Genomic DNA, 24,962 nt, shown 5'->3' with positions numbered 1-24,962 from the left:
ATGAGCTACAGAGCATAGGGCACTTGCACTCATGGGCGTATATCTTGGGAAAAACAAAAATCGAGAGGACACAGGCACCCCAATGTTTACTGCCTCTCTGTTTAAAAGATCCTCGACTAGGATATAACTTAAATGTCTCTGGAGGGAAAAAATGGATAGAGATGTGGTACTTATGTAGAGTGGAATATTACTCAGCCTGGAAATCAATGAAATATGGCCAGTTGTAACAACTCCGGAGGAGTTACGTATGATCATTCTAAGTGACATAATTCAAAAAGAAAAAGACACGTATCATAAGATATCACTTAAAGGTGGAATCCAAAATGGCTACACATGAAATAAATTACAAAACAAAAACATAGTCAAATATGTAGAAAACACACGTAAGGCTGCTAAACGGGAAAGGTGGGGAGGGGTGAGGCATCATCCAGGAGGTTGAAATTAGCAAAGATACCATTCCAAATACCAAACTGATAATCAACAAGGCCTACACGGTAGCTAAAAGAACTGCACTCAGCACACTCAAGTCACCGGAAAAGAATATCTATGACTGGTAAGAATCTGAAAAAGAATTTATTGATGTCTCTCTGTACGTGAATCAAGTGGATGTACAGCAGCAAGAAACAGAGCTTTGAAAATCAGCTGTAACCAATATAGTAATAAATTGAAAAAAATAAATGACAGAGAGACAGAGAAAACCTCTTACAACTTTTCCTCAGGGATGGTGATGCAACATGGATTGAACACATCTAGACCCACAGCAGGATGAGACATAAGGCTGGAAACTGTTCGCGCTAAGAGAAATGTGAGGTTGGGTGAGGAAATGCACACCCTTTAAAGTAATACTACCTGGTACCCATTCAATGGGTCCCAAATCTGCAGGTTCAAGGAATCTTCCTACAGCTAAAACATGCATGGAAAACCCAGAGGACTGTACACCATGTGATCGGGAGATGTGTCTAAAATGCACCTCATTTATCCTCTCCTGGTGCTCCTGTTCATCATTCCAGCCACGTTACTTAGAATCTCCCCACTTAGAGAATCAGCACATTTAAACTTCTGTTTCACACATTTTGCAAATTGTGAGGAGGATGAACGGGAAGAGGGGGAACCAATGAGAGAATAGTTGTAGGGGTTTGGACGGGCACATGTCACTCTAATTTCCCATTAAGAATAAGAATTAAAAAAAGGCTCAGCCCGCCTCGCCAGAGCCAAAATAGGGCCTGAAGCAATCCTGCAGCTTTGAGGCCAGCTCACAAAAGAGCAACTTAAAAAATGGAGCTCAGGGTCACTGCAATTCACAAACCTGCAGAGTTATAAATGAAAACTAACGTCCAAAAATATGTTGAGGTAAGGCAAAGAAGAGGATCTGAATGCAAGACAGAATTGCAAGAAACAGATTTCAAGAGATAGATTGGACTCGTCTTTAAAGCACATGAAAAGCGGCAGAATTTCGACAATGATGCAGTTGGCCCCAAAGGGAGTATGCGTTTTTTCCTGAATATATCCAGGAAAAAACGCATACGCACTTTATGGGCAACCAAGCAAGCAAGCAATGCAAATGTGCACAACAAAGAAGTCTCATTTCCCACCGGTCAAAAGGGCCATCCGAAAAAATTGTAAAAACCAGAAATGCAGGACAGGCCATGGAGAACAGGGAGCCTTTATACGCTGATGGACAGTGTGTGAACTGCTGAAAGCCACTCTGGAGAAGTGTATGGTGGTTCCTAAATCATCTAAAAAACAGAGATACAGAGCATAGGGCACTTCCAATCACGGGAGTATATCTAGGGAAGTCTAAAAATCAACAAGACACAAGCACACCACAGTTTAGGGCTACTCTGTTTACAAGAACCTCAACTTCAGTACACCTTAAATATCCCAGGAAAGAGAACAATGGATAAAGAAAATGTGGTACTTATGTACAATGGAATATCTCTTCACCATGAAATCAATGTAATAAGGCTAGTAGAAGGATAAAGAGTGGATTTAGGTCCGATAATACTACTTGAAATAAGTCAAACAGAAAAAGAAACATATCATAAGATATCACTTATAGAGGGAGGATAAATATGGCTGCACAAAAAATGAATTACAAAACAGAACAGTGTCTCACATTTAGAAAACACACTTATGTCAGCTTAAGGGGAAAGGAGAGGTGGGGTGATGCATAAAACCAGAGTTTGAAATTAGCACAGATACCGTTCAATAAACCAAATAGGTATTAGACAAGATCTACACCTTGCTCAATGAACTGGCCTCAACACACCCTATACACCGCAGAGAAATATATCTGAGTAATAAGAATCTTAAAACCCATGTATTGATATATCTCCATAAGGGAATCAAGTGTGTGCAGAGCGGCACAAACACAGCAGTGAAAATGAGCTAAACCCCATTATAGAAATAAATTTTAAAAACAAAACGCAGAAACAATGAAAGAGAGAAAAATTCTTACAAAATTCGCTCAGGGGCTGTGATGCAACCTGGAATGACCACATATAAACCCACAGCTGGATAAGACATAAGGCTGGACACTTGGGGCTGAGAGGATTGGTGAGCTTTGGTGAGCAACTGCCGAAAGTTTAATGCAATACTTCATGCTACTCATTCCAAGGGTCCCAACACTCCAGGTTGAAGGGAATCTTCCTACAGCTAAACCATGCATGGGAAATCCAGCAGATGGTATACCATATGATCGGGAAGGGTTTCTAAAACGCACCTCATTTTCCTCTCCTGGGGCTCCAGATCAACATTCCAGCCACTTTACTAACAACATCCCCACATGGAGAGTCAATGCCTTTAAGTTCCGGTATCGCACAGTCTGCAGTTAGTGCGGAGGAAGAATGGGAATAGGGGGAACCAGTGAGAAAATAGCGGTAGCGGTTTCAATGGCCACATGTCACTCTAATTTCACATAGGAAGAGGAATTAACCAAAGGCACAGCAAGGTGCCCCAGAAGAACAATAGGGCCTGAAGAAATCCTGTGGATATGAGGCAAGATCACAAAAATAAGAGCTGAAAAATGGAACTAAGGGAAACTGCAATTCAAAAACCTGCAGAGTCATACAGGCCAACTATTTTCCAAAAGTATATTGATGTAAGGCTATGAAGAGGCACTGACAGCAAGGCAGAATTGCAGGAAACCGATTTCAGGAGGTAGACTGGAATTGCATCGAAAACATATGAAAAGACTCAGAACATCGACAATCATGCACTTGGCCAAAAAGGGCGTATGCGTTTTTCCTGAATATATTCAGGAAGAAATGCATACGCCCTTTCTGGCCAACCAAGCAAGCTTGCAAAGGAAATCTGCACTACAATGAAGTCTCACTGCCCCCCAGTCAAAAGGGCCATCTGAAAAAAGTGTAAAATCCAGAAAGGCAGGACAGGCCATGGAGAACTGGGAGCCTTGTTATGCTGATGGGCAGGATGTAAATTGCCAACAGCCACTCTGGAGAAGTGTATGGTGTTTCCTGAAACATCTAAAAAACAAAGCAACAGAGCCTAGGGAACTTCCACTTATGGTCCTATAGCTTAGGGAAATTAAAATCAAAAAGACACAGCCACCCCAAAGTTTGGGACGGCTCTGTTTACAAGAACCTCGTTTACGGTACAAGTTCAATATCACAGAAAGCGAAAAATGGATAAAGAAGTTGTGGTACTTACGTACAATGCAATATCACTCAGCAAAGAAATCTATGTCACCAGGCCCATAGCAGCATAATGAGTGGATTCTGGTACGATGATTCTAAATGAAATAAGTCACACAGAGAAAGAAACATCATAAGATATCACTAATACATGGAATGTAAACTTGGCTACACAGGAACTGAATTACAAAACAGAACAGGGTCTCAATTGTAGAAAACCAACTTCTGCTTAAGGGGAAAGGTGAGTTGGAGTGCTGCATAAAACCAGAGATTGAAATTAGCACAGATACCGTTCCATAAGCCAAATATGTAATAGACAAGAAATACTCCTTGCTCAACGAAATGGACTCAACACCCCATATTAAACGCCTAAGAATATACCTGACGAGTAAGAATCTTAAAACCTATGGATTGATATGTCTCCGAAAGAGAATCAAGCGTGTGTATAGCGGCATAAATGCAGCAGTGATAGGATTGGTGAGGTTTGGTGAGCAAATGCAGACGCTTTGAAGTCATATTGCATGGTACCCATTCCATGGGTCTCAACTCTCCAGGTTTAAGGGATTCTTCCTTCAGCTACAACATGCATGTGGAACCCAGAGTATGGTCCACCGTGTGATTGGGAAACGTGTTCAAATGTGTCTCAGTTTTCATCCCCTGGTACTCGGGTGCAACATTCCAGACGCTTTACTAACACTCTCCCCACTTGGAGAGTCAGTGCCTTTAACCTCCTGTTTGGCCCAGTTTGCAATTTCTGCGGAAAATGAACAGGAATAGGGAGAACCAATGAGAGACTAGCTGGAGGTGTCTGGACGGGCAAATTTAACTCTCATTTCCCACCAGGAAGAGGAATTAACCAAATGCTGAGCATGCCATGCCGGAACCACACTAGGGCCTGAAGCAATCCTGCAGTGTTGCAGCCAGCTCACAAGAAAGCGAGTTGAAGAAAGGAGCTCAGGGTCTCTGTAATTCACAAACCTGCAGAGTTATAAATGACAGCTATCGTCCAAAAATATATTGAAGTAAGGCTGCCAAGAGGACTTGAAAGCGGGGCAGAATTGAAGGAAACTGATTTCAGGAGGTAGACTGGAATTGCATGTAAAGCATAGGAAAAGAGGCAGAACGTCCACAGTGATGCACTTGGCCGGAAATGGCGTATGCGTTTTTTCCTGAATATATTCAGGAAAAAACGCATACGCCCTTTTTGGCCAACCAAGCAAGCTTGCAAAGGAAATCTGCACTACAATGAAATCTCACTGCCCCCTGGTCAAAACAGCCATCTGAAAAAAGTGTAAAATCCAGAAAGGCAGGACAGGCCATGGAGAACAGGGAGCCTTGTTATGCTGATGGGCGGGATGTAAATTGCCAACAGCCACTCTGGAGAAGTGTATGGTGTTTGCTAAACATCTAAAAAACAAAGCAAGAGAGCCTAGGGCACTTCCACTTATGGTCCTATAGCTTAGGGAAATTAAAATCAAAAAGACACACCCACCCCAAAGTTTGGGACGGCTCTGTTAACAAGAACCTCATTTACGGTACAAGTTCAATATCGCAAAAAGCGAAAAATGGATAAAGAAGTTGTGGTACTTACGTACAATGCAATATCACTCAGCAATGAAATCTATGTCATCAGGCCCATAGCAGCATAATGAGTGGATTCAGGTACGATGATTCTAAGTGAAATAAGTCACACAGAAAAAGAAACATCATAAGATATCACTAATACATGGAATGTAAACTTGGCTACACAGGAACTGAATTACAAAACAAAACAGGGTCTCAAATGTAGAAAACCAACTTATGCTTGCTTAAGGGGAAAGGTGAGTGGGGGTGCTGCATGAAACCAGAGATTGAAATTAGCACAGATACCGTTCCATAAGCCAAATATGTAATAGAAAAGAGCTACTCCTTGCTCAATGAAGTGGACTCAACACCCCATATTAAACGCCTAAGAATATACCTGAGTAGTAAGAATCTTAAAACCTATGGATTTATATGTCTCCGAAAGAGAATCAAGCGTGTGTACAGCGGCATAAACGCAGCAGTGATAGGATTGGTGAGGTTCGGTGAGCAAATGCAGACCCTTTGAAGTCATATTGCATGGCACCCATTCCATTGGTCTCCACTCTCCAATTTTAAGGGACTCTTCCTTCAGCTAAAACATGCATGTGGAACCCAGAGTATGATCCACCATGTGATCGGGAAACGTGTTCAAATGTGTCTCAGTTTTCGTCCCCTGGTACTCGGGTGCAACATTCCAGACCCTTTACTAACACTCTCCCCACTTGGAGAGTCAGTGCCTTTAACCTCCTGTTTGGCCCAGTTCGCAATTTCTGCGGAAAATGAACAGGATAAGGGAGAACAAATGAGAGACTAGCTGGAGGTGTCTGGACGGGCAAATTTAACTCTCATTTCCTACCAGGAACAGGAATTAAACAAAGGCTCAGCGTGCCGTGCCGGAACCTCACTAGGGCCTGAAGCAATCCCGCGGTGATGCGGCCAGCTCACAAGAAAGCGAGTTGAAGAAAGGAGCTCAGGGGCACTGTCATTCACAAACCTGCAGAGTTATAAATGACAGCTATCGTCCAAAAATATATTGAAGTAAGGCTGCCAAGAGCACTTGAAAGCGGGGCAGAATTGCAGGAAACCGATTTCAGGAGGTAGACTGGAATTGCATGTAAAGCATAGGAAAAGAGGCAGAACGTCCACAATGATGCACTTGGCCAAAAAGGGCGTATGCGTTTTTTCCTGAATATATTCAGGAAAAAACGCATACGCCCTTTTTGGCCAACCAAGCAAGCTTGAAAAGGAAATCTGCACTACAATGAAGTCTCACTGCCCCCCGGTCAAAAGGGCCATCTGAAAAAAGTGTAAAATCCAGAAAGGCAGGACAGGCCATGGAGAACTGGGAGCCTTGTTATGCTGATGGGCGGGATGTAAATTGCCAACAGCCACTCTGGAGAAGTGTATGGTGTTTCCTGAAACATCCAGAAAACAAAGCAACAGAGCCTAGAGCACTTCCAATTATGGTCCTATAGTTTAGGGAAATTAAAATCAAAAAGACACAGCCACCCAATGGTTGGGACGGCTCTGTTTACAAAAACCTCGTTTACGATACAAGTTCAATATCGCAAAAAGGGAAAAATGGATAAAGAAGTTGTAGTACTTACGTACAATGCAATATTACTCAGCAATGAAATCTATGTCATCAGGCCCATAGCAGCATAAGGAGTGGATTCAGGTACGATGATTCTAAGTAAAATAAGTCACACAGAAAAAGAAACATCATAAGATATCACTGCTACACGGAATGTAAACTTGGCTACACAGGAACTGAATTACAAAACAGAACAGGGTCTCAAATGTAGAAAACCAACTTATGCTTGCTTATGAGGAAATGATAGGAAAAGAGGCAGAACGTCCACAATCCTGCACTTGGCCAAAAAGGGCGTATGCGTTTTTTCCTGAATATATTCAGGAAAAAACGCATACGCCCTTTTTGGCCAACCAAGCAAGCTTGCAAAGGAAATCTGCACTACAATGAAGTCTCACTGTCCCACGGTCAAAAGGGCTATCTGAAAAAAGTGTAAAATCCAGAAAGGCAGGACAGGCCATGGAGAACTGGGAGCCTTGTTATGCTGATGGGCGGGATGTAAATTGCCAACAGCCACTCTGGAGAAGTGTATGGTGTTTCCTGAAACATCCAAAAAACAAAGTAACAGAGCCTAGGGCACGTCCAATTATGGTCCTATAGTTTAGGGAAATTAAAATCAAAAAGACACAGCCACCCCAATGTTTGGGACGGCTCTGTTTACAAGAACCTCGTTTACGGTACAAGTTCAATATCACAGAAAGCGAAAAATGGATAAAGAAGTTGTGGTACTTACGTACAATGCAATATCACTCAGCAATGAAATCTATGTCATCAGGCCCGTAGCAGCATAATGAGTGGATTCAGGTTCGATGATTCTAAGAGAAATAAGTCACACAGAAAAAGAAACATCATAAGATATCACTAATACACGGAATGTAAACTTGGCTACACAGGAACTGAATTACAAAACAGAACAGGGTCTCAAATGTAGAAAACCAACTTGTGCTTGCTTAAGGGGAAAGGTGAGTTGGGGTGCTGCATGAAACGAGAGATTGAAATTAGCACAGATACCGTTCCATAAACCAAATATGTAATAGAAAAGAGCTACTCCTTGCTCAATGAAGTGGACTCAACACCCCATATTAAACGCCTAAGAATATACCTGACTAGTAAGAATCTTAAAACCTATGGATTTATATGTCTCTGAAAGAGAATCAAGCGTGTGTACAGTGGCATAAATGCAGCAGTGATAGGATTGGTGAGGTTCGGTGAGCAAATGCAGACCCTTTGAAGTCATATTGCATGGTACCCATTCCATGGGTCTCAACTCTCCAGGTTTAAGGGATTCTTCCTTCAGTTAAAAACATGCATGTGGAACCCAGAGTATGAACCACCAAGTGATCGGAAAACGTGTTCAAATGTGTCTCAGTTTTCGTCCCCTGGTACTCGGGTGCAACATTCCAGACGCTTTACTAACACTCTCCCCACTTGGAGAGTCAGTGCCTTTAACCTCCTGTTTGACCCAGTTTGCAATTTCTGCGGAAAATGAACAGGAATAGGGAGAACCAATGAGAGACTAGCTGGAGTTGTCTGGACGGGCAAATTTAACTCTCATTTCCTACCAGGAACAGGAATTAAACAAAGGCTCAGCGTTCCGTGCCGGAACCTCACTAGGGCCTGAAGCAATCCTGCGGTGTTGCGGCCAGCTCACAAGAAAGCGAGTTGAAGAAAGGAGCTCAGGGGCACTGTCATTCACAAACATGCAGAGTTATAAATGACAGCTATCGTCCAAAAATATATTGAAGTAAGGCTGCCAAGAGCACTTGAAAGCGGGGCAGAATTGCAGGAAACCGATTTCAGGAGGTAGACTGGAATTGCATGTAAAGCATAGGAAAATAGGCAGAACGTCCACAATGATGCACTTGGCCAAAAAGGGCGTATGCGTTTTTTCCTGAATATATTCAGGAAAAAACGCATACGCCCTTTTTGGCCAACCAAGCAAGCTTGCAAAGGAAATCTGCACTACAATGAAGTCTCACTGCCCCCCGGTCAAAAGGGCCATCTGAAAAAAGTGTAAAATCCAGAAAGGCAGGACAGGCCATGGAGAACTGGGAGCCTTCTTATGCTGATGGGCGGGATGTAAATTGCCAACAGCCACTCTGGAGAAGTGTATGGTGTTTGCTAAACATCTAAAAAAGAAAGCAAGAGAGCCTAGGGCACTTCCACTTATGGTCCTATAGCTTAGGGAAATTAAAATCAAAAAGACACACCCACCCCAAAGTTTGGGACGGCTCTGTTAACAAGAACCTCGTTTACGGTACAAGTTCAACATCGCAGAAAGTGAAAAATGGATAAAGAAGTTGTGGTACTTACGTACAATGCAATATCACTCATCAATGAAATCTATGTCATCAGGCCCGTAGCAGAATAATGAGTGGATTCAGGTACGATGATTCTAAGTGAAATAAGTCACACAGAAAAAGAAACATCATAAGATATCACTAATACATGGAATGTAAACTTGGCTACACAGGAACTGAATTACAAAACAAAACAGGGTCTCAAATGTAGAAAACCAACTTATGCTTGCTTAAGGGGAAAGGTGAGTGGGGGTGCTGCATGAAACCAGAGATTGAAATTAGCACAGATACCGTTCCATAAGCCAAATATGTAATAGACAAGAGCTACTCCTTGCTCAACGAAGTGGACTCAACACCCCATATTAAACGCCTAAGAATATACCTGACTAGTAAAAATCTTAAAACCTATGGATTTATATGTCTCCCAAGGAGAATCAAGCATGTGTACAGCGGCATAAACACAGCAGTGATAGGATTGGTGAGGTTCGGTGAGCAAATGCAGACCCTTTGAAGTCATATTGCATGGCACCCATTCCATGGGTCTCAACTCTCCAGGTTTAAGGGATTCTTCCTTCAGCTAAAACATGCATGTGGAACCCAGAGTATGATCCACCGTGTGATCGGGAAACGTGTTCAAATGTGTCTCAGTTTTCGTCCCCTGGTACTCGGGTGCAACATTCCAAACGCTTTACTAACACTCTCCCCACTTGGAGAGTCAGTGCCTTTAACCTCCTGTTTGGCCCAGTTCGCAATTTCTGCGGAAAATGAACAGGATAAGGGAGAACAAATGAGAGACTAGCTGGAGGTGTCTGGACGGGCAAATTTAACTCTCATTTCCCACCAGGAAGAGGAATTAACCAAAGGCTCAGCGTGCCATGCCGGAACCACACTAGGGCCTGAAGCAATCCTGCCGTGTTGCGGCCAGCTCACAAGAAAGCGAGTTGAAGAAAGGAGCTCAGGGGCACTATCATTCACAAACCTGCAGAGTTATAAATGACAGCTATCGTCCAAAAATATATTGAAGTAAGGCTGCCAAGAGGACTTGAAAGCGGGGCAGAATTGCAGGAAACCGATTTCAGGAGGTAGACTGGAATTGCATGTAAAGCATAGGAAAAGAGGCAGAACGTCCACAATGATGCACTTGGCCAAAAAGGGCGTATGCGTTTTTTCCTGAATATATTCAGGAAAAAACGCATACGCCCTTTTTGGCCAACCAAGCAAGCTTGCAAAGGAAATCTGCACTACAATGAAGTCTCACTGCCCCCCGGTCAAAAGGGCCATCTGAAAAAAGTGTAATATCCAGAAAGGCAGGACAGGCCATGGAGAACTGGGAGCCTTCTTATGCTGATGGGCGGGATGTAAATTGCCAAGAGCCACTCTGGAGAAGTGTATGGTGTTTCCTGAAACATCTAAAAAACAAAGCAACAGAGCCGAGGCCACTTCCACTTATGGTCTTATAGCTTAGGGAAACTAAAATCAAAAAGACACAGCCACCCCAAAGTTTGGGACGTCTCTGTTTACAAGAACCACGTTTACAGTACAAGTTCAATATTGCAGAAAGCGAAAAACGGATAAAGAAATTGTGCTACATACGTACAATGCAATATCACTCAGCAATGAAATCTATGTCATCAGACCCATAGCAGCATAATGAGTGGATTCAGGTACGATGATTCTAAGTGAAATAAGTCACACAGAAAAAGAAACATCATAAGATATCACTAATACATAGAATGTAAACTTGGCTACACAGGAACTGAATTACAAAACAGAACAGGGTCTCTAATGTAGAAAACCAACTTATGCTTGCTTAAGGGGAAAGGTGAGTTGGGGTGCTGCATAAAACCAGAGATTGAAATTAGCACAGGTACCGTTCCATAAACCAAATATGTAATAGACAAGAGCTACTCCTTGCTCAATGAAGTGGACTCAACACCCCATATTGAATGCCTAAGAATATACCTGACTAGTAAGAATCTTAAAATCTATGGATTTATATGTCTCCGAAAGAGATTCAAGTGTGTGTACAGCAGCATAAACACAGCAGTGATAGGATTGGTGAGGTTCGGTGAGCAAATGCAGACCCTTTGAACTCATATTGCGGGGTACCCATTCCATTGGTCTCCACTCTCCAATTTTAAGGGACCCTTCCTTCAGCTAAACCATGCATGTGGAACCCAGAGTATGATCCACTGTGTGATCGGAAATGTGTTCCAATATGTCTCAGTTTTCGTTCCCTGGTACTCGGGTGCAACATTCCAGACCCTTTACTAACACTCTCCCCACTTGGAGAGTCAGTGCCTTTAATCTCCTGTTTGGCCCAGTTTGCAATTTCTGCGGAAAATGAACAGGAATAGGGAGAACCAATGAGAGACTATCAGGAGGTGTCTGGACGGGCAAATTTAACTCTCATTTCCCACCAGGAAGAGGAATTAACCAAACGCTCAACGTGCCATGCCGGAACCACAATAGGACCTGAAGCAGTCCTGCGGTGTTGTGGCCAGCTCACAAGAAAGCGAGTTGAAGAAAGGAGCTCAGGGGCACTGTAATTCACAAACCTGCAGAGTTATAAATGACAGTTATCATCCAAAAATATATTGAAGTAAGGCTGCCAAGAGGACTTGAAAGCGGGGCAGAATTGCACGAAAACGATTTCAGGAGGTAGACTGGAATTGCATGTAAAGCATAGTAAAAGAGGCAGAACGTCCACAATGATGCACTTGGCCAAAAAGGGCGTATGCGTTTTTTCCTGAATATATTCAGGAAAAAACGCATACGCCCTTTTTGGCTAACTAAGCAAGCTTGCAGAGGAAATCTGCACTACAATGAAGTCTCACTGCCCCCTGGTCAAAAGGGCCATCTGAAAAAAGTGTAAAATCCAGAAAGGCAGGACAGGCCATGGAGAACTGGGAGCCTTGTTATGCTGATGGGCGGGATGTAAATTGCCAACAGCCACTCTGGAGAAGTGTATGGTGTTTCCTGAAACATCCAGAAAACAAAGCAACAGAGCCTAGGGCACTTCCAATTATGGTCCTATAGTTTAGGGAAATTAAAATCAAAAAGACACATCCACCCCAAAGTTTGGGACGGCTCTGTTTACAAGAACCTCATTTACGGTACAATTTCAATATCACAGAATGCGAAAAATGGATAAAGAAGTTTTGGTACTTACGTACAATGCAATATCACTCAACAAAGAAATCTATGTCATCAGGCCCGTAGCAGCATAATGAGTGGACTCAGGTACGATGATTCGAAGTGAAATAACTCACACAGAAAAAGAAACATCATAAGATATCACTAGTACACGGAATGTAAACTTGGCTACACAGGAACTGAATTACAAAACAGAATAGGGTCTCAAATGTAGAACACCAACTTATGCTTGCTGAAGGGGAAAGGTGAGTTGGGGTGTTGCATAAAACCAGAGATTGAAATTAGCACAGATACCGTTCCATAAGCCAAATATGTAATAGACAAGAGCTACTCCTTGCTCAACGAAGTGGACTCAACACCCCATATTGAATGCCAAGAATATATCTGACTAGTAAGAATCTTAAAACCTATGGATTTCTATGTCTCCAAAAAAGAATCAAGCATGTGTACAGCGGAATAAACGCAGCAGTGATAGGATTGTTGAGGTTCGGTGAGCAAATGCAGACCCTTTGAAGTCATATTGCATGGTACCCATTCCATGGGTCTCAACTCTCCACGTTTAAGGGATTCTTCTTTCAGATAAAACATGCATGTTAAACCCAGAGTATGATCCACCATGTGATCGGGAAACGTGTTCAAATATGTCTCAGTTTTCGTCCCCTGGTACTCGAGTACAACATTCCAGACGCTTTACTAACACTCTCCCCACTTGGAGAGTCAGTGCCTTTAACCTCCTGTTTGGCCCAGTTTGCAATTTCTGCGGAAAATGAACAGGAATAGGGAGAACCAATGAGAGACTAGCTGGAGGTGTCTGGACGGGCAAATTTAACTCTCATTTCCCACCAGGAAGAGGAATTAACCAAAGGCTCAGCGTGCCATGCCGGAACCACACTAGGGCCTAAAGCAATCATGCGGAGTTACGGCCAGCTCACAAGAAAGCGAGTTGAAGAAAGGAGCTCAGGGGCGCTGTCATTCACAAACCTGCAGAGTTATAAATGTCAGCTATCGTCCAAAAATATATTGAAGTAAGGCTGCCAAGAGGACTTGAAAGCGGGGAAGAATTGCAGGAAACCGATTTCAGGAGGTAGACTGGAATTGCATGTAAAGCATAGGAAAAGAGGCAGGACGTCCACAATGATGCACTTGTCCAAAAAGGGCGTATGAGTTTTTTCCTGAATATATTCAGGAAAAAACGCATACGCCCTTTTTGGCCAACCAAGCAAGCTTGCAAAGGAAATCTGCACTACAATGAAGTCTCACTGCCCCCCGGTCAAAAGGGCCATCTGAAAAAAGTGTAAAATCCAGAAAGTCAGGACAGGCCATGGAGAATTGGGAGCCTTGTTATGCTGATGGGCGGGATGTAAATTGGCAAGAGCCACTCTGGAGCAGTGTATGGTGTTTCCTGAAACATCTAAAAAACAAAGCAACTGAGCCGAAGCCACTTCCACTTATGGTCTTATAGCTTAGGGAAATTAAAATCAAAAAGACACAGCCACCCCAAAGTTTGGGAAGGCTCTGTTTACAAGAACCACGTTTACAGTACAAGTTCAATATTGCAGAAAGCGAAAAATGGATAAAGAAATTGTGCTACATACGTACAATGCAATATCACTCAGCAATGAAATCTATGTCATCAGACCCATAGCAGCATAATGAGTGGATTCAGGTACGATGATTCTAAGTGAAATAAGTCACACAGAAAAAGAAACATCTTAAGATATCACTAATACACGGAATATAAACTTGGCTACACAGGAACTGAATTACAAAACAGAACAGGGTCTCTAATGTAGAAAACCAACTTATGCTTGCTTAAGGGGAAAGGTGAGTTGGGGTGCTGCATAAAACCAGAGATTGAAATTAGCACAGATACCGTTACATAAGCCAAATAGGTAATAGACAAGAGCTACTCCTTGCTCAACGAAGTGGACTCAACACCGCATATTAAACGGCTAAGAATATACCTGACTAGTAAGAAGCTTAAAACCTATGGATTTATATGTCTCCGAAAGAGAATCAAGCGTGTGTACAGCAGCATAAACGCAGCAGTGATAGGATTGGTGAGGTTCGGTGAGCAAATGCAGACCCTTTGAAGTCATATTGCGGGGTACCCATTCCATTGGTCTCCACTCTCCAATTTTAAGGGACTCTTCCTTCAGCTAAAACATGCATGTGGAACCCAGAGTATGATCCACCGTGTGATCGGGAATGTGTTCAAATGTCTCAGTTTTCGTCCCCTGGTACTCGGGTGCAACATTCCAGACCCTTTACTAACACTCTCCCCACTTGGAGAGTCACTGCCTTTAACCTCCTGTTTGGCCCAGTTTGCAATTTCTGCGGAAAATGAACAGGAATAGGGAGAACCAATGAGAGACTAGCTGGAGGTGTCTGGACGGGCAAATTTATCTCTCATTTCCCACCAGGAAGAGGAAGTAACCAAAGGCTCAGCGTGCCATGCCGGAACCACACTAGGGCCTGAAGCAATCCTGCGGTGTTGCGGCCAGCTCACAAGAAAGCGAGTTGAAGAAAGGAGCTCAGGGGCACTGTAATTCACAAACCTGCAGAGTTATAAATGACAGCTATCGTCCAGAAATATATTGAAATAAGGCTGCCAAGAGGACTTGAAAGCGGGGCAGAATTGCAGGAAACCGATTTCAGGAGGTAGACTGGAATTGCATGTAAAGCATAGGAAAAGAGGCAGAACGTCCACAATGATGCACTTGGCCAAAAAGGGCGTATGCGTTTTTTCCTGAATATATTCAGGAAAAAACGCATACGCCCTTTTTGGCCAACCAAGCAAGCTTGCAAAGGAAATCTGCACTACAATGAAGTCTCACTGCCCCCCGGTCAAAAGGGCCATCTGAAAAAAGTGTAAAATCCAGAAAGGCAGGACAGGCCATGGAGAACTGGGAGCCTTGTTATGCTGATGGGCGGGATGTAAATTGCCAACAGCCACTCTGGAGAAGTGTATGGTGTTTCCTGAAACATCCAGAAAACAAAGCAACAGAGCCTAGGGCACTTCCAATTATGGTCCTATAGTTTAGGGAAATTAAAATCAAAAAGACACAGCCACCCCAATGGTTCGGACAGCTCTGATTACAACAACCTCGTTTACGATACAAGTTCAATATCGCAAAAAGCGAAAAATGGATAAAGAAGTTGTGGTACTTACGTACAATGCAATATAACTCAGCAATGAAATCTATGTCATCAGGCCCATAGCAGCATAATGAGTGGATTCAGGTACGATGATTCTAAGTGAAATAAGTCACACAGAAAAAGAAACATCATAAGATATCACTACTACACGGAATGTAAACTTGGCTACACAGGAACTGAATTACGAAACAGAACAGGGTCTCAAAAGTAGAAAACCAACTTATGCTTGCTTAAGGGGAAAGGATAGGAAAAGAGGCAGAACGTCCACAATCATGCACTTGGCCAAAAAGGGCGTATGTGTTTTTTCCTGAATATATTCAGGAAAAAACGCATACGGCCTTTTTGGCCAACCAAGCAAGCTTGCAAAGGAAATCTGCACTACAATGAAGTCTCAGTGCCCCCCGGTCAAAAGGGCCATCTGAAAAAAGTGTAAAATCCAGAAAGGCAGGACAGGCCATGGAGAACTGGGAGCCTTGTTATGCTGATCGCCGGGATGTAAATTGCCAACAGCCACTCTGCAGAAGTGTATGGTGTTTCCTGAAATATCCAAAAAACAAAGCAACAGAGCCTAGGGCACGTCCAATTATGGTCCTATAGTTTAGGGAAATTAAAATCAAAAAGACACAGCCACCCCAATGTTTGGGACGGCTCTGTTTACAAGAACCTCGTTTACGGTACAAGTTCAATATCACAGAAAGCGAAAAGTGGATAAAGAAGTTGTGATACTTACGTACAATGCAATATCACTCAGCAATGAAATCTATGTCATCAGGCCCGTAGCAGCATAATGAGTGGATTCAGGTTCGATGATTCTAAGAGAAATAAGTCACACAGAAAAGGAAACATCATAAGATATCACTAATACACGGAATGTAAAATTGGCTACACATGAACTGAATTACAAAACAGAACAGGGTCTCAAATGTAGAAAACCAACTTGTGCTTGCTTAAGGGGAAAGGTGAGTTGGGGTGCTACATAAAACCAGAGATTGAAATTAGCACAGATACCGTTCCATAAACCAAATATGTAATAGACAAGAGCTACTCCTTGCTCAATGAAGTGGACTCAACACCCCATATTAAACGCCTAAGAATATACCTGACTAGTAAGAATCTTAAAACCTATGGATTTATATGTCTCTGAAAGAGAATCAAGCGTGTGTACAGCGGCATAAACGCAGCAGTGATAGGATTGGTGAGGTTCGGTGAGCAAATGCAGACCCTTTGAAGTCATATTGCATGGTACCCATTCCATGGGTCTCAACTCTCCTGGTTTAAGGGATTCTTCCTTCAGCTAAAACATACATGTGGAACCCAGAGTATGATCCACCGTGTGATCGGGAAACGTTTTCAAATGTGTCTCAGTTTTCGTCCCCTGGTACTCGGGTGCAACATTCCAGACGCTTTACTAACACTCTCCCCACTTGGAGCGTCAGTGCCTTTAAACTCCTGTTTGGCCCAGTTTGCAATTTCTGCGGAAAATGAACAGGAATGGGGAGAACCAATGAGAGACTAGCTGGAGGTGTCTGGACGGGCAAATTTAACTCTCATTTCCCACCAGGAAGAGGAATTAACCAAAGGCTCAGCGTGCCATGCCGGAACCACACTAGGGCCTGAAGCAATCCTGCGGTGTTGCGGCCAGCTCACAAGAAAGCGAGTTGAAGAAAGGAGCTCAGGGGCACTGTCATTCACAAACCTGCAGAGTTATAAATGACAGCTATCGTCCAAAAATATATTGATGTAAGGCTGCCAAGAGGACTTGAAAGCGGGGCAGAATTGCAGGAAACCGATTTCAGGAGGTAGACTGGAATTGCATGTAAAGCATACGAAAAGAGGCAGAACGTCCACAATGATGCACTTGGCCAAAAAGGGCGTATGCGTTTTTTCCTGAATATATTCAGGAAAAAACGCATACGCCCTTTTTGGCCAACCAAGCAAGCTTGCAAAGGAAATCTGCACTACAATGAAGTCTCACTGACCCCTGGTGAAAAGGGCCATCTGAAAAAAGTGTAAAATCCAGAAAGGCAGGACAGGCCATGGAGAACTGGGAGCCTTGTTATGCTGATGGGCGGGATGTAAATTGCCAACAGCCACTCTGGAGAAGTGTATGGTGTTTCCTGAAAAATCTAAAAAACAAAGCAACAGAGCCTAGGGCACTTCCACTTATGGTCCTATAGCTTAGGGAAATTAAAATCAAAAACACACAGCCACCCGAAAGTTATGGACGGCTCTGTTTACAAGAACCTCGTTTACGGTACAAGTTCAATATCACAGAAAGCAAAAAATGGATAAAGAATTTGTGGTACTTACGAACAATGCAATATCACTCAGCAATGAAATCTATGTCATCAGGCCCGTACAAGCATAATGAGTGGATTCAGGTACGATGATTCTAAGTGAAATAAGTCACACAGAAAAAGAAACATCATAAGATATCACTAATACACGGAATGTAAACTTGGCTACACAGGAACTGAATTACAAAACAGAACAGGGTCTCAAATGTAGAAAACCAACTTATGCTTGCTTAAGGGGAAAGGTAAGTTGGGGTGCTGCATAAAACCAGAGATTGAAATTAGCACAGATACAGTTCCATAAGCCAAATATGTAATAGACAAGAGCTACTCCTTGCTCAACGAACTGGACTCAACACCCCATATTAAACGCTTTAGAATATACCTGACTAGAAAGAATCTTAAAACCTATGGATTTATATGTCTCCGAAAGAGAATCAAGCGTGTGTACAGCGGTATAACCGCAGCACTGATAGGATTGGTGAGGTTCGGAGAGCAAATGCAGACCCTTTGAAGTCATATTGCATGGCACACATTCCACGGGTCTAAACTCTCCAGGTTTAAGGGATTCTTCCTTCAGCTAAAACATGCATTTGGAACCCAGAGTATGATCCACCATGTGATCGGGAAACGTGTTCAAATGTGTCTCAGTTTTCGTCCCCTGGTACTCGGGTGCAACATTCCAGACGCTTCACTAACTCTCAACACTTGGAGAGTCAGCGCCTTTAACCTCCTGTTTGGCCCAGTTTGCAATTTCTGCGGAAAATGAACAGGAATTGAGAGAACCAATGAGAGACTAGCTGGAGGTGTTTGGACGGGCAAATGTAACTCTCATTTCCCACGAGGAAGATGATTTAACCAAAGGCTCAGCATGCCATGCCGGAACCACACTAGGGCCTGAAGCAATCCTGCGGTGTTGCGGCCAGCTCACAAGAAAGCGAGTTGAAGAAAGGAGCTCAGGGGCACTGTCATTCACAAACCTGCAGAGTTATAAATGACAGCTATCGTCCAAAAATATATTGAAGTAAGGCTGCCAAGAGGACTTGAAAGCGGGGCAGAATTGCAGGAAACCGATTTCAGGAGGTGGACTGGAATTGCATGTAAAGCATAGGAAAAGAGGCAGAAGGTCCACAATGATGCACTTGGCCAAAAACGGCGTATGCGTTTTTTCCTGAATATATTCAGGAGAAAACGCATACGCCCTTTTTGGGCAACCAAGCAAGCTTGCAAAGGAAATCTGCACTACAATGAAGTCATGCTGCCCCCCAGTCAAAAGGGCCATCTGAAAAAAGTGTAAAATCCAGAAAGGCAGGACAGGCCATGGAGAACTGCGAGCCTTGTTATACTGATGGGCGGGATGTAAATTGCCAACAGCCACTCTGGAGAAGTGTATGGTGTTTCCTGAAACATCTAAAAAACAAAGCAACAGAGCCTAGGGCATTTCCACTTATGGTCCTATAGCTTAGGGAAATTAAAATCAAAAAGACACAACCATCCAAATATTTGGGAAGGCTCTGTTAACAAGAACCTCGTTTATGGTACAAGTTCAATATCGCAGAAAGCGAAAAATGGATAAAGAAGTTGTGCTACTTACGTACAATGCAATATCACTCAGCAATGAAATCTATGTCATCAGGCCTGTAGCAGCATAATGAGTGGATTCAGGTACGATGATTCTAAGTGAAATAAGTCACACAGAAAAAGAAACATCATAAGATATCACTAATACACTGAATGTAAACTTGGCTACACAGGAACTGAATTACAAAACAGAACAGGGTCTCAAATGTAGAAAACCAACTTATGCTTGCTAAAGGGGAAAGGATAGGAAAAGAGGCAGAACGTCCACAATCATGCACTTGGCCAAAAAGGGCGTATGCGTTTTTTCCTGAATATATTCAGGAAAAAACGCATACGCCCTTTTTGGCCAACCAAGCAAGCTTGCAAAGGAAATCTGCACTACAATGAAGTCTCACTGCCCCCCGGTCAAAAGGGCCATCTGAAAAAAGTGTAAAATCCAGAAAGGCAGGACAGCCCATGGAGAACTGGGAGCCTTGTTATGCTGATCGCCGGGATGTAAATTGCCAACAGCCACTCTGGAGAAGTGTATGGTGTTTCCTGAAATATCCAAAAAACAAAGCAACAGAGCCTAGGGCACGTCCAATTATGGTCCTATAGTTTAGGGAAATTAAAATCAAAAAGACACAGCCACCCCAATGTTTGGGACGGCTCTGTTTACAAGAACCTCGTTTACGGTACAAGTTCAATATCACAGAAAGCGAAAAATGGATAAAGAAGTTGTGGTACTTACGTACAATGCAATATCACTCAGCAATGAAATCTATGTCATCAGGCCCGTACCAGCATAATGACTGGATTCAGGTTCGATAATTCTAAGAGAAATAAGTCACACAGAAAAAGAAACATCATAAGATATCACTACTACACGGAATGTGAACTTGGCTACACAGGAACTGAATTACAAAACAGAACAGGGTCTCTAATGTAGAAAACTAACTTATGCTTGCTTAAGGGGAAAGGTGAGTTGGGGTGCTGCATAAAACCAGAGATTGAAATTAGCACAGATACCGTTCCATAAGCCAAATATGTAATAGACAAAAGCTACTCCTTGCTCAATGAAGTGGACTCAACACCCCATATTGAATGCCTAAGAATATACCTGACTAGTAAGAATCTTAAAACCTATGGATTTATATGTCTCCGAAAGATAATCAAGCGTGTGTACAGCAGCATAAACGCAGCAGTGATAGGATTGGTGAGGTTCGGTGAGCAAATGCAGACCCTTTGAAGTCATATTGCGGAGTACCCATTCCATTGGTCTCCACTCTCCAATTTTAAGGGAACCTTCCTTCAGCTAAAACATGCATGTGGAACCCAGAGTATGATCCACTGTGTGATCGGGAATGTGTTCCAATATGTCTCAGTTTTTGTCCCCTGGTACTCGGGTGCAACATTCCAGACGCTTTACTAACACTCTCCCCACTTGGAGAGTCAGTGCCTTTAATCTACTGTTTGGCCCAGTTTGCAATTTCTGCGGAAAATGAACAGGAATAGGGAGAACCAATGAGAGACTATCAGGAGGTGTCTGGACGGGCAAATTTAACTCTCATTTCCCACCAGGAAGAGGAATTAACCAAAGGCTCAACGTGCCATGCCGGAACCACAATAGGGTCTGAAGCAGTCCTGCGGTGTTGTGGCCAGCTCACAAGAAAGCGAGTTGAAGAAAGGAGCTCAGGGGCACTGTAATTCACAAACCTGCAGAGTTATAAATGACAGCTATCGTCCAAAAATATATTGAAGTAAGGCTGCCAAGAGGACTTGAAAGCGGGGCAGAATTGCAGGAAACCGATTTCAGGAGGTAGACTGGAATTGCATGTAAAGCATAGGAAAAGAGGCAGAACTTCCACAATGATGCACTTGGCCAAAAAGGGCGTATGCGTTTTTTCCTGAATATATTCAGGAAAAAACGCATACGCCCTTTTTGGCCAACCAAGCAAGCTTGAAAAGGAAATCTGCACTACAATGAAGTCTCACTGCCCCCCGGTCAAAAGGGCCATCTGAAAAAAGTGTAAAATCCAGAAAAGCAGGACAGGCCATGGAGAACTGGGAGCCTTGTTATACTGATGGGCGGGATGTAAATTGCCAACAGCCACTCTGGAGAAGTGTATGGTGTTTCCTGAAACATCCAGAAAACAAAGCAACACAGCCTAGGGCACTTCCAATTATGGTCCTATAGTTTAGGGAAATTAAAATCAAAAAGACACAGCCACCCCAATGGGTGGGAAGGCTCTGTTTACAACAACCTCGTTTACGATACAAGTTCAATATCGCAAAAAGCGAAAAATGGATAAAGAAGTTGTGGTACTTACGTACAATGCAATATAACTCAGCAATGAAATCTATGTCATCAGGCCCATAGCAGCATAATGAGTGGATTCAGGTACGACGATTCTAAGTAAAATAAGTCACACAGAAAAAGAAACATCATAAGATATCACTACTACACGGAATGTAAACTTTGCTACACAGGAACTGAATTACAAAACAGAACAGGGTCTCAAATGTAGAAAACCAACTTGTGCTTGCTTAAGGGGAATGGTGAGTTGGGGTGCTGCATAAAACCAGAGATTGAAATTAGCACAGGTACCGTTCCATAAACCAAATATGTAATAGACAAGAGCTACTCCTTGCTCAACGAAGTGGACTCAACACCCCATATTAAACTCCTAAGAATATACCTTATTAGTAAGAATTTTAAAACCTATGGAATATTATGTCTCCGAAAGAGAATCAAGCGTGTGTACAGCGGCATAAATGCAGCAGTGATAGGATTGGTGAGGTTCGGTGAGCAAATGCAGACCCTTTGAAGTCATATTGCATGGTACCCATTCCATGGGTCTCAACTCTCCAGGTTTAAGGGATTGTTCCTTCAGTTAAATACATGCATGTGGAACCCAGAGTATGAACCACCAAGTGATCGGAAAACGTGTTCAAATGTGTCTCAGTTTTCGTCCCCTGGTACTCAGGTGCAACATTTCAGACGGTTTACTAACACTCTCCCCACTTGGAGAGTCAGTGCCTTTAACCTCCTGTTTAGCCCAGTTTGCAATTTCTGCGGAAAATGAACAGGAAAAGGGAGAACAAATGAGAGACTAGCTGGAGGTGTCTGGACGGGCAAATTTAACTCTCATTTCCCACCAGGAAGAGGAATTAACCAAAGGCTCAGCGTGCCATGCCGGAACCTCACTAGGGCCTGAAGCAATCCTGCGGTGTTGCGGCCAGCTCACAAGAAAGCGAGTTGAAGAAAGGAGCTCAGGGGCACTGTCATTCACAAACCTGCAGAGTTATAAATGACAGCTATCGTCCAAAAATATATTGAAGTAAGGCTGCCAAGAGGACTTGAAAGTGGGGCAGAATTGCAGGAAACCGATTTCAGGAGGTAGACTGGAATTTCATGTAAAGCATAGGAAAAGAGGCAGAACGTCCACAATGATGCACTTGGCCAAAAAGGGCGTATGCGTTTTTTCCTGAATATATTCAGGAAAAAACGCATACGCCCTTTTTGGCCAACCAAGCAAGCTTGCAAAGGAAATCTGCACTACAATGAAGTCTCACTGACCCCCTGTCAAAAGGGGCATCTGAAAAATGTGTAAAATCCAGAAAGGCCTGACAGGCCATGGAGAACTGGGAGCCTTGTTATGCTGATGGGCGGGATGTAAATTGCCAAGAGCCACTCTGGAGAAGTGTATGGTGTTTCCTGAAACATCTAAAAAACAAAGCAACAGAGCCTAGGGCACTTCCACTAATGGTCCTATAGCTTAGGGAAATTAAAATCAAAAAGACACAGCCACCCCAATGTTTGGGATGGCTGTGTAAACAAGAACCTCGTTTACGGTACAAGTTCAATATCACAGAAAGTGAAAAATGGATAAAGAATTTGTGGTACTTGCGTACAATGCAATATCACTCAGCAATGAAATCTATGTCATCAGGCCCGTAGCAGCATAATGAGTGGATTCAGGTACGATGATTCTAAGTGAAGTAAGTCACACAGAAAAAGAAACATCATAAGATATCACTAATACACAGAATGTAAACTTGGCTACACAGGAACTGAATTACAAAACAGAACAGGGTCTCAAATGTAGAAAACCAACTTATGCTTGCTTAAGGGGAAAGTTGAGTTGGGGTGCTGCATAAAACCGGAGATTGAAATTAGCACAGATACCGTTCCATAAGCCAAATATATAATAGACAAGAGCTACTCCTTGCTCAACGAAGTGGACTCAACACCCCATATTAAACTCCTAAGAATATACCTGATTAGTAAGAATTTTAAAACCTATGGAATGATATGTCTCCAAAAGAGAATCAAGCATGTGTACAGCGGCATAAACACAGCAGTGATAGGATTGGTGAGGTTTGGTGAGCAAATGCAGACCCTTTGAAGTCATGTTGCATGGTACCCATTCCATGGGTCTCAACTCTCCTGGTTGAAGGGATTCTTCCTTCAGCTAAAACATGCATGTGGAACCCAGAGTATGATCCACCGTGTGATCGGGAAACGCGTTCAAATGTGTCTCAGTTTTCGTCCCCTGGTACTCGGGTGCAACATTCCAGACGCTTTACTAACACTCTCGCCACTTGGAGAGTCACTGCCTTTAACCTCCTGTTTGGCCTAGTTTGCAATTTCTGCGGAAAATGAACAGGAATAGGGAGAACCAATGAGAGACTAGCTGGAGGTGTCTGGACGGGCAAATTTAACTCTCATTTCCCACCAGGAAGAGGAATTAACCAAAGGCTCAGCGTGCCATACTGGAACCACACTAGGGCCTGAAGCAATCCTGCCGTGTTGCGGCCAGCTCACAAGAAAGCGAGTTGAAGAAAGGAGCTCTGGGGCACTGTCATTCACAAACCTGCAGAGTTATAAATGACAGCTATCGTCCAAAAATATATTGAAGTAAGGCTTCCAAGAGGACATGAAAGCGGGGCAGAATTACAGGAAACCGATTTCAGGAGGTGGACTGGAATTGCATGTAAAGCATAGGAAAAGAGGCAGAACGTCCAGAATGATGCACTTGGCCAAAAACGGCGTATGCGTTTTTTCCTGAATATATTCAGGAAAAAACGCATACGCCCTTTTTGGCCAACCAAGCAAGCTTGCAAAGGAAATCTGCACTACAATGAAGTCTCGCTGCCCCCCAGTCAAAAGGGCCATCTGAAAAAAGTGTAAAATCCAGAAAGGCAGGACAGGCCATGGAGAACTGGGAGCCTTGTTATACTGATGGGCGGGATGTAAATTGCCAACAGCCACTCTGGAGAAGTGTATGGTGTTTCCTGAAACATCTAAAAAACAAAGCAACAGAGCCTAGGGCACTTCCACTTATGGTCCTATAGCTTAGGGAAATTAAAATCAAAAAGACACAACCATCCAAATGTTTGGGAAGGCTCTGTTAACAAGAACCTCGTTTATGGTACAAGTTCAATATCGCAGAAAGCGAAAAATGGATAAAGAAGTTGTGGTACTTACGTACAATGCAATATCACTCAGCAATGAAATCTATGTCATCAGGCCTGTAGCAGCATAATGAGTGGATTCAGGTACGATGATTCTAAGTGAAATAAGTCACACAGAAAAAGAAACATCATAAGATATCACTAATACACGGAATGTAAACTTGGCTATACAGGAACTGAATTACAAAACAGAACAGGGTCTCAAATG

General features: G+C 43.0%; 1 long non-coding RNA gene across 2 annotated transcripts in view; it reads right to left on the bottom strand.

Moving 5' to 3' along the window:
- LOC125964234 (uncharacterized) overlaps positions 1-24,962 on the bottom strand; it is a 998,344-nt gene that overhangs the window by 514,921 nt on the left and 458,461 nt on the right. The gene's annotated exons all lie outside the window — the stretch shown is intronic.

Source organism: Orcinus orca, chromosome 4, assembly GCF_937001465.1.
Source record: "Orcinus orca chromosome 4, mOrcOrc1.1, whole genome shotgun sequence".
Taxonomy (NCBI): Eukaryota; Metazoa; Chordata; class Mammalia; order Artiodactyla; family Delphinidae; genus Orcinus; species Orcinus orca.
The sequence above is the reverse complement of the archived record's forward strand: the minus strand, read 5'-3'. Positions and strand labels throughout refer to the sequence as shown.